The sequence below is a fragment of the Camelus ferus genome, chromosome 25 (assembly GCF_009834535.1).
Source record: "Camelus ferus isolate YT-003-E chromosome 25, BCGSAC_Cfer_1.0, whole genome shotgun sequence".
Classification (NCBI taxonomy): domain Eukaryota; kingdom Metazoa; phylum Chordata; class Mammalia; order Artiodactyla; family Camelidae; genus Camelus; species Camelus ferus.
This window is the reverse complement of record NC_045720.1, coordinates 11799606-11810112: the sequence shown is the minus strand read 5'-3', so window position 1 is coordinate 11810112 and position 10507 is coordinate 11799606. Positions and strand designations below refer to the sequence as shown.

The window sequence follows — 10507 nt, the reverse complement described above, 5'->3', positions numbered from 1 at the left end:
TTCTGGAAAAGGCAAAACTATAAAGAAATAAAATGGTCAGAGGTTGCCAGGAGTTAGGGTTGGTGGGGGAGCACAGAGGATTTTTAGGGTAGTAAAAATACTTTGTATGATACTATAATGTTGGATACATGTTGTCACACATTTGTTCAAACCCATAGAAACCACCAAGAGAAAACCCTAAGGAAACTATGGGCTTTGAGTAATAATGATGTGCCAATGTAGATTCATCAATTGTAACAAAAATACCACTCCATCCTGGTAATGGGGGAGACTACGCATGTGTGGGGGCAAACTGTATGTGGGAAATCTCTGTACCTTCTCTATTTTGCTGTGAACCTTAAACCTCTCTAAAAATTGTCTCAATTAAAAGAAATTTTATCCTGAACTAGTTCTTTATTCCAGAAATAGATTAACCAGACCCAAATATGCCCTAAGATCATTACCTTACCATGAATGAAGTATGGGTCTTCTGTGACTCCTGCTTAAGACTTCATTCGCCTTATAATCCCTGGTGACACATTTTGACGTAAATAGCGAGCTAATAATTAATCAAATTCCTTGGATCTTTTTTCCATTCTAATGCTGGTTAATTGAGGCTTTCTCTTTCTCTATTTGTGCAATTGGGTATTTGAACTAAAATGAAGGACATGACATATGACTCAGCTTTCAGGGTTTTTGTTTTTGTTTTTTTGAGCCATCCTATTATTCCGATCTGTAAGGAGCTTAGAAAATTGTTATTCTGTTTTGTTATAAAGCCATTATTTCTATGTTCTCTCCCTCATCCATTTTATGTCAACAGCATATATGAGCCTCAACCAGATATCTATTTCTTTATTCAGATAATAGAAAACGAGGTGTAAGGAACTGATGACATTTTAATATGCTACCTCACTTAGTCCTGTCGAGAACCATTTTAATGTAAATAAAATAATTTTGTAAAAACAACACTTTAAAGATGAAGGAGTGGATCTTATCAGAATACTACCATCCACTCAATGTAATAAGACTATTTAGAACCTGAGTTTTGTTCCAAAAGGGATTCAAGGTAACTGGTCTAATACAGTGCAAGATGGAATAGGTTAAAATTAGGAATAAAATAAAAAAGAGAAACAACGCAACAGACCTAAGAATAGCAAGGATGAGACTTAATGTGCATATTATAAATACTGATGTTCCAAAAATTATTTTATAAGGGTTGGCAACCAAAAGGAAATTTTTAAAACCTTGCCTGTTACGTAGTTCACGGTGCTTATAAGCTATAAATAGATTAGTTCTATTCTTATTGCTGGGAGCAGACGGGACTTTCTCCCCAGGATCCTCAGAAAGAGCACAACGTGTGATGTAAAGATTGATGTGCTCAACAACACCCCTCGGTACACTCGGTGGTGAGCACTGCGAGCGGTTTCTCACAGTAACCCTCAATTCTGTTTGATGGTTTCCCGCCAAGGCACAGTTTAGCAAAAGGGCAAGCCAACGAAAACAACCCCCTGAGGAACTGACTGGATACAGCCAGGTACAGGCTTAAGTAGACTGAACCTCATCTGGGAGTATAGTTCAGCCTATTTGGCGGAATGGTGGGGATGGCATAGCCATCAGGCCGTTCTTGGCCGTATCCCGCAGCAGAGCTTTTGATAAATACTAGGCAGCAATGAGTTCCAGATGACAGTAGCTGACAAACATTCAGAGGACGGTTTTATTCCATCAAGCTGTTTAAAAACAGACCCACATGCCTGGTAGGCACCTGTGCTTGGGGCTGGGCTGACATGAGCCTTACTAGTCAATTTCTAAGAAGCCAGAATGGCTGAGCAAAGTGGAATTAAATGCCTTTGTTTCAAAACCTTATTTGCAGGCAAGTCGGTCCTGTGTCGGTTATAGAGCTGCCCCCAGTTCAAGGAGGCATAGGCATTTATAGCACAGACGATATCATTAGGAAGTCTTGGTAGTAATGGGGCAAATGGCACACCTCCAACTTGCAAAGATCCCTGTTTTGTGTTGGGCCACTTTATGAGCACAAGCCCCTTGATAACATCAAATTCTTTGTGTCTGGGACTTTGATCTTTTTAGTTTCCTGGTGCCAAACAGTCTGTAGCTTTAATTTTCTCCCTTCTGTAGCTCAAAGTTTCTTATCTTGTGAGGCTGCGGAAACTGCTCTCCCTGGCTCTCCCTAAGTGGCCTTATCTTATCTCACAAGGTTTTAGACACACACAGAGAGATAACCCGCTGTCAGGGCAGAGTGGTGGGAGGCTCGTGGAGGAAGGGTTAGGTAGAGAAGTGCTCCTCCCCTCGCTCTGCATGGACACATCTCTGGGGACGTTGCTTTCTTGGGGAGTGCAGTCAGCCCAGTAAATCATATAATCTCAGCAAAAGTCTCACAGTTAATTTCATCTAAAGATGGTTGAGAAGGTGTTTCTAAGAGACTGACCAGTGACTTTGAAATCTCAAACCATTCCGCACAAATAGGCACCAGCTTTGCCTAACACGTAAAAGACAAGACAGCCTTGGTGTGGTTGCCTCTCACCAGTTGTGGGACTTGGGAAAGTAACTCACTCTACTTTCTCAGTCCTAAGTGGAGACAAAGATGCCTTTTCTCAGAATTGTTTTGAGGATTTTAAGTCATTAACATAAACTGCCCACATGGCATGTGCCTGTCACGACTCTCGTTACATCAAGGTATTTCATCAGTTTTAACCTGTCTCCTTTTCCCCTTTCATCCTGAATTTCTAAGGTCAAGGTGAAACTTAAAATCTATGTTTATCTTTTTTGTTTTTTTAATTAAAGTATAGTCAGTTTACAGTGTTGTGTTAATTTCTGGTTGCAGCATAGTGATTCAGTTATATAAATATATATATTTCTTTTTCATATTATTTTTCATTATAGACTGTTACAAAGTATTGAATATAGTTCCCTGTGTATCCAGTAGGACCTTCTTGTTTATCCATTGCTTTAGGGGAGAGCAAGGACAGGCTTTGGAATTAGGCTAGATTTGAATACTGGTTCTTCCCATTTGAGCAGTGAAAGTACTCTGTTACTTTATCTCTTTGAGTCTCAGTATTCTCACCATAAAATGGAGAAAATAATACATATTTAATAAGAGTTAAAGTAGCATCTAATTAGAGCTTGGCACATAGTAGATATTCAGTACATTATCTTACCTTTTCAGCTAGCAATGTGCTGAATTTTGTGGGGATCACAAAGATGAATAGAAGGAAAGAAAATTACACTTTGATTTTCTATTTTGTATTGGGCTTTGTGGTTGATATTCTATGTGTGTACATCTTAATTCTCCTGAAAAACTCTGGGAAGCTTTTAATATTCCTAGCTAACCGATTAAGAAATCGTGTCTCAGAGAAGCTAAACACCGTATCCAGATTCAGTTCTTGCCCTGAAGGAGCCTGTACTCAAATTAGAGACGCAAGTAACATGTATCTGAAGACCAAAGAAGCTGTACAAGAAAGGCAGATACAGTTTCTCCAATTGAGAAAATACAGATAATAAACAGCAGGGACCTAGCTGGAGAGATCTCCCTGAATTAAAGTCAGGATGGGTTGCCTTATGCCACAAACAACTCACAAATTTCAGTGGTTAAAACAGCGAAGATTCCTTTTTAGCTCATGGCCCTCACAGATCGGACACATCATAGCTGCTTAGGAAACCAGGCTGACACAGATACCATTGTCACTAGTCATGTGACCTCTGCAAACAGAAAGGGGCCAGAAAACCTTATTCCACTGGGTGCCTGAGAAGAGGGAGTTCTGGAAGTATCTGGCAAATGGCAGTAGTCATTAACACCATGTGATTCGTACAAGAGTCTAACATCTATTTTTCAGTGATTTTTACAAATCATTTTTTTTAAACACTGTATTTTCTAAATATTAGTTTTGGTTAAAAATTGCTCTACTGATAAGGATGTGTCTGAATTTTCGCATGTGTGTCAGCCTATTAAGTCCGCTACCTACACATATAAGATTGCTTGCTTACAGCCGTCACTGCTGATTTCTTTCAAACCTTTACTGAGCACCTGCTGGTAGAACCCGCACTTGCTGGCAGAAACTGTACCTGTTCAAAACTCTGCTTCTTATCTTCCCCTCTGAGCAGACACTACAATCCCAGGTTCTTGTTTATCCAAAGAGATTTACTGAGTAGTTGCTGTTTACACAGCACAATTACAGGGCACCCTGAGAATGACAAAGCAGTATTTATCTCAGCATCGACCACCTACATTGCTGCGTGGGCCAGAAGCTAGAGTCACCCTGCACTTCTTTGCTCCTCCTTCCTTACCATGTATGCAATTCGCCATCAAGCTCTGTTAACATCATCTTTTTAAGACAACTGACTTGGGAATCACCTGGGATACTTTAAAAAATACTGATGACTGGGTCCCATCTCAAGAAGATCTTATGTAATTGTTCTTGAAAACGGCCTGACCATTTGGGGTTTTTATAAGCTTCCAGCTGATTCTTGTGTGCGATCAAGTTTGGGATCCAAGAGATCTCAGTTCTCTCTCCTACTCTTCATTCTCATTGTCCACCTTTGGTGACAGCTCCTCTAATGTCTAGTGTGGATTATTAATTACTTCATCAGTCTCCTGTCTGGTTTCCCTCACTCAGTCTGGGTTAGGGGCCCAAGTACTGTGTTCCCACTATGCCCAGGACTTCTTCAGGCAGGGCACTTGTACAGTCTTCATTATTATCACCTCTTTATCATCCCTTCCCTCTGGTAGACTATAAGCATCTTGAGGGCAGCACATAAGATGTACTATATGGTTGACTTGTAATTCAGGACACGGCACATAAAATGTGCTCAGTAAACGTTCATTGAAGAATATGAATGAGTGAATGTTCAGTGAATCCTGGGCATTAAACCAGTACAAACATGAATAAGACAGAGGATCCCCATAAAAAATCTCCAAAAAGTGTTCATTGCTCGGTGGGAGAAGTGGACATAAAAACACAGTGCCATATGAAAAAGGTCCATCTCCATAACAGATGCAGAAGTTGTTTCTCAAGTATGGGAAATAAATAAGATAGCAGAAAACATTGCCAAAATAATCCTAATGGCTATACTGGTAGTCCATGATTTGCTCCCAGTAATCAGGTCACTAATCTGCTATTTAAAAATAGAAAAATGGAGAGGAATTGAGAATAGACTTCGGGGGTAGCTTTATTTTTCGAGTCTTTTAACACAGTGTTTCATGACTTGCTGGTTCCTAGATCACTTTATTGACCGTTTCTTTTGTATCTGTATGTCCAGAGGCCCCTAGAACACCTACGCACTTCCACAGCCATGTGAGAAACCATTCAGGCCAATGGCAAAGTGCTGATATACATATGTCTGTTCTTCTCTGTGCAAATGATGGCACCTCAGCTGCTAATCGCCCTTCCCTGCTCTGCTCTGTGATGCTGAGCTGAAACTGCACACTTAATGTCCCCTTTGCAGTTAGGGGGGCACTAGAGGGAGATGGAAAGGCAGAAGTTTGAAGACAAGGAGCTTGACCCTCCTTGTCTGCTTGCCCTGCCCATTGCTGTTACCATGGCAACAGTGCCCTTAACTCTAGCAGCATTAGTTGGCCTGACTTCTTTTTTCACACCCAGAACTAGATTCCGCAGTGGCTCTTCCCCTGGTTTATAGATCAGTCCCAGGGAAGGATTCTGATTGGCTGCTGGGGTCATGTGCCCACCCCTTGGGCCAATCACTGTTGGCAGAGAGAATCAGTTCTATGATTGGTAGGGCCTCTGGACATGCCCACAATTGTGGCCAAGGACAGGGTCTACCTGTTCCCGGAAGAAGAGTCACAGGAAAGGGTACTGGGGTGGTAAAAATCTAAGCTACCACAGTGGACTATAAGGTTAAAGGGGAACTTCCAAGCAGTCATAGATATTGAGTAAGCTAACAGTAGCCAAGCAGCCACAGAGCTGCAGGCTCCTCTTGTAACACCCCATTTTATGGCCATACCATCTTCCCAGGGGCTCCTAACATACCCGGATTGGCACGAGTTCCAGAGCATAAGGTCCCGCTGGGGCCTGATACACAGAGGCATGTTTAACATGCTAAGGGAGCAGAGTCATGAATAAATAATTGCTTTCTGGAGTCCAGAAAGCTTTAAAGATGTAATTTGAACTGGATCCTAAAAAAATCAGTAAGCGTTTAGCAGGCAAGGAAGGGAAAACAGGAGTGTAGAGGATATTCTAGGTTATGAAAATAGCAGGTGTAGAAAGGAATGGAGGCATGAAAAGGCATAATGGGTTCTAGGAGAATTACATCGTGTGGCTGAGCATGTATGGGGATGGGGGGGTGATATGTCTGGAAAGACAGATTGTAGACAGATTGTGATGAGCCTGGGATGCCATCAATTCTCTGGGAAAACATCTGCTTCCCATGTGCTGGCCAAAGCGACAACCATTTTCACACATACTGTATGGTGGGGCCGGGGTGGGGGGGTTCCTGTTACATATGCCTGGAATCAGTTTTCTTCAAAGGATACAGTCCAATGAGACGATACCTGGGAGGTGAAGCAGGGAGGAATGCAAAGGATGTTTTCTAATTTGGCACCTGCGCACATTTCAGATTTCAGTAAAATACCGTCAAGCTGTTACAAAGTACAGTGAGCTTTTCATCCTCTGCTTTTGTGCACCTGCATGTGTCCGCGCCCACCGCTGGGCCAGCCTCCGTGAGTAGCCCCACAACTGGAGGCAGAAAGTCGGGCTGGGAAATCAGGTAAGAGAAGAAATCTGCCTGAGGCAGACTCACCTCAAAATTGAAATATGTAAACAAAGTTTAGCTGCAGTGGAGCAGCTGGAGCGCAAACAGCTGTAGGCGTTGGAACAATATAACAAGGCTAAAAGTGATGCTGGGACATATACATTACTTCCAGCTAAAAAAAAAATAAAGGACGAGACAGAGAAAATCATCAGGGCTTTAGAGATGTGTTCGGGCACGTTTCTCTCAGCCCCTACACCGCTGCACGGCTTTCTAAACCACTGACAACTGATTTCCCCGAGCTGGATTTAAAGCTGTTTATGATTATCTTCACCCAGCTTTTTGTGGTTAATTAATTACACCTTTGCCCGGTGGTGCCACAAGTATGAGAAGCAGAGACGGGGAGGAGATGATGAATGATTAAAAGATATTTGAAAACTCAAAATAGCCTGCGCTAAATGTTGCTGGAAAGGCAAGGCTGACTGGGAAATGGTCGTGACCTCAGGGCTAGGTGGGTTTGGCTGTTTGCACATTGCAGGATCGGCAGCAGAATGACCAGCTCATCCTGGTTTGCCCTGGGCTTTTCTGTTTTAAAATGGAAAGTCTCACTTCCACAGTGCTTCCAGTCCCAGGCAAACAGAAGAGCTGGTCATCCTACGGAGGGCTGGCGATCTAACTGGACATAATTCAATAAGCCAAGGCCAATGGTTTGGGGAGAGTGAGGGCTGCCCCAGGAAATGGTGTAGAGATGTGACAGTCACCTAAACGGGAGGGCACACTGCCCCTAGGAGGCACCAAGATAGACAGAGAGATTTTAAGACAGACAAATTGGCCTCAGATCTTAAGGATCCGGGACAAATGATGCTTGTAAGTCCGAGCAGGTAACCCACAGTCTTGGGTGGAGTAGGAGTGCTGGATTTATCAGGCTGAGGTTTTAAGGGAAGGATTTTAATCCTTAAAGAAGGAACTGATGTTAACAGGCAGGGACAGATTTCTGGGGTGAGGGTACTGAGTTTCTAGGTTGGTTTGTAGAGAAAGAGCAGCAGTTTGGATAACTTAGAAGTGTTCACTGACTTCCTCTTGGCCTGAGGATGAAACCCATGATCCTTATTTGGAAATGAAGAGCTCTCTGACGTGTCCCTAAGCTCCTTCCTTATCTCATCATCCTCCCACTCTGGTCACATCTAACTCTGCCGTGATTCCACAAAGGTACCAGGCTCTCGTTCTCCCCTGGCCTTTGTATATGGTGGTTTCTCTGCCTGGAGTGTTTCTCTTCCACTCACACTAACTTCTCTTGCCCTTTGGGATGCAGTTCCGATGTCCCCTCCCCTCCCACCCTATCACCAACATTCCCTGACTTCATATACTAGGTTGTAACCTCTCCTCTGAGTAGAACGCAGGGAAATGTCTTCCCAGTTCTGGCTTCAGGAGTTCCAGGCAGCCGAGACGACGTCCCAGGTCAGAACCACCTCCTGAGTCCCCTTACTGTGGTCAATAGGGGTAATTTCAAACAAGCGTGGGTGACTGAACTGCCAATAGCCCTACTGTAGCTTCAGGCCTTTTAAATTTATCAACCAAGAGTTAAGGTACGAGCTGAGGGTTTTTTCTTGGCACTATTAACATTTTGGTAGGGGCGGAGGGGCGGGGAGAGTGGGAAAAGGGGCGCCTGGCCGGTGCACTATTGGTGTAGCAGCATTCTTGGCTTCTAGTCACTAGATACCAGTAGACTTTCCCAAGTTGTGACAACAAATTTACCCCAAGTTGAGAACTACCGCTCTAGCTGAAAGGAACCCCTTTCAATGTTGACAAGACCTGGACTGAGCAGAATCCTAGCGCCCTCAGCACCCAGGAGCAGTTAACAGTTATGGTGCATGGGCTTAGTGAAGACCTGTAGGGAGCTTCAGGTAAGTTTCACACTTTTCTGTTACTTTTTCAGATGAGATGTAATCTATCTTGGTCCAACCTCACAGCCCTTTTATGCTGTTAAAAAAAAAAAAATGGGTTCTCCCTCTTCTCACTGTAACACAAATCTAAAGGAAATTATAGAGATTGGTTCATTCCATATTCCGTCTACAGCTGAGTGTATGCATGGCTCTCTTCTAGACTCGAAGCGGCCCAGAGTCGTGGCCATTTTTGCATTTTTTTATTAACGATTTTTGTGTTTGTCTCACTTAGGGTGTAAAACAGAGCTTTGCACAGCATAGGCAATTTCAATTATGTTTATAAAATCAAAGTTAAAAGTCAACAGAAATTTTGGAAGCTTTGATGAGTAGGAAACAAGATGGAGCTAACTGGCTTGATCCAAAATGAGAAAAGTCACTCTTCTGGGCAGTGTAGTACTTGGTATCCAAAAGCTACTCTTTGGACAGAATCATAAGCTTCACCTAGGAGTTGTGAGAAATGCAGAACCCCAGCCCCTCTTAATCAGAATCTGCACTTTCAGGTGACTCCTGTGCACATAAAGCTTTCCGAAGCAGGGTTTTATAGCACAGGCTCTGTATCCCTGGAATCAAGATCCAAGACTGACTTACCAGCTGTGCCTTAGGCAACACATTTAATCTTTTGAGCCTCACTCTTTTTATCTGTAAAAATGGGAATATTAATAGACATTACCTATTAGGATTGTGAGATTCAAATGGAAAAAAATGCCTACTGGACATAAATCACATTGTCCAACTGTGCGGAACAGGAGTTCAGCTGTTGTTACACATTATTGGTCTCTGAAGTCTGTCTCTTCACTCAAGAAAATTCAGAGTCTAGACCATGGACAATCCAACACCTCCAATCAAGCCCATAATTTGAAGATCAACCAAATCCTTTACTCTTCATCCAGATACTGAGACATATCAAGCCAATGTGGATTAAAACGTTTTCACCATTTTATAAATATGATACTTTTTTTAGAAGTGTGTATCTTGGGAGCCAAATTCTATAATAAGGTTAATGAGAAGAGAAGCAACACAGATCTGTTTTCATCACTGTTAACACAGCTTAAATCACAACACGGGAGGAAACAGCTGCTCTGGAAGGCAGCCTAGGAGCAGATCAGCAGAAGCTGATTATCTATTAATGAGAGGGTTTTAGTGGTGAGCCCTGGTGGAAAACCCACCAGGCTCAACTCTGCATCCACAGAAGAGGAGGTGTATATGAATCACTTGATTGACGTCAAAAAAAATTCAAACCAGATTCTACCCAGCACCCTAGGGGCTGCCATGCACCACTGCTCTCTCCTGTTTATGTTAAGGAAATAGGATACTTCAGTAAGTAAATGTGTGTAGTATTTAATGAAACTCATGTCTGGGGGCTGTGTGTGAGGCTGCTCCCCATTTGGGGATTATTGGACTGTTGCATCCTGCCTCCTCCTGGTGTTTCTTCCTCCAGCACCAAATCAGCAGGAGCTGTGAAGCACCATAGTAAGCGCTTTCGTATTTTCTTACTGCACACATTTTTCAGATAAGGAAACCAAGGCTCAGAGAGCACAAGTCACTTTTGTAAGGTCTTCTAGCTTGGAGAGGTATGACTTAAACCCAGGTTCTAGGTGACTCCCTTACCGATGCTTATCACCACTTATGCACGAGAACATAATTGTATTTAGCAAAAACTAACTGTGGCATATAGCAGTAGGTTCTCAGAATTTGTCCTCAGACCAGCACCATTCTCATAACCTGGGAATTTGTTAGAAATGTACATTTTCAGGCCCTGCTGCAGACTCACTGAATCAGAGTCTTTGGCAATGAGGCCCAGGAAGCCCTCTGAGTGATCCAGATGGATGCTAAAGTTTGTGAACCATGAGTATGTAGGCTGTACACCA

General features: G+C 42.8%; 1 long non-coding RNA gene across 1 annotated transcript; it reads left to right on the top strand.

The window, feature by feature from the left end:
* Nucleotides 1-1290: 1290 nt before the first annotated feature.
* LOC116659889 lies at nt 1291-10181 on the top strand. The gene is made up of 3 exons (XR_004315264.1): nt 1291-1452; nt 7601-7605; nt 10170-10181. It is a non-coding gene; the product is annotated as an uncharacterized LOC116659889 (long non-coding RNA).
* Nucleotides 10182-10507: the final 326 nt, after the last annotated feature.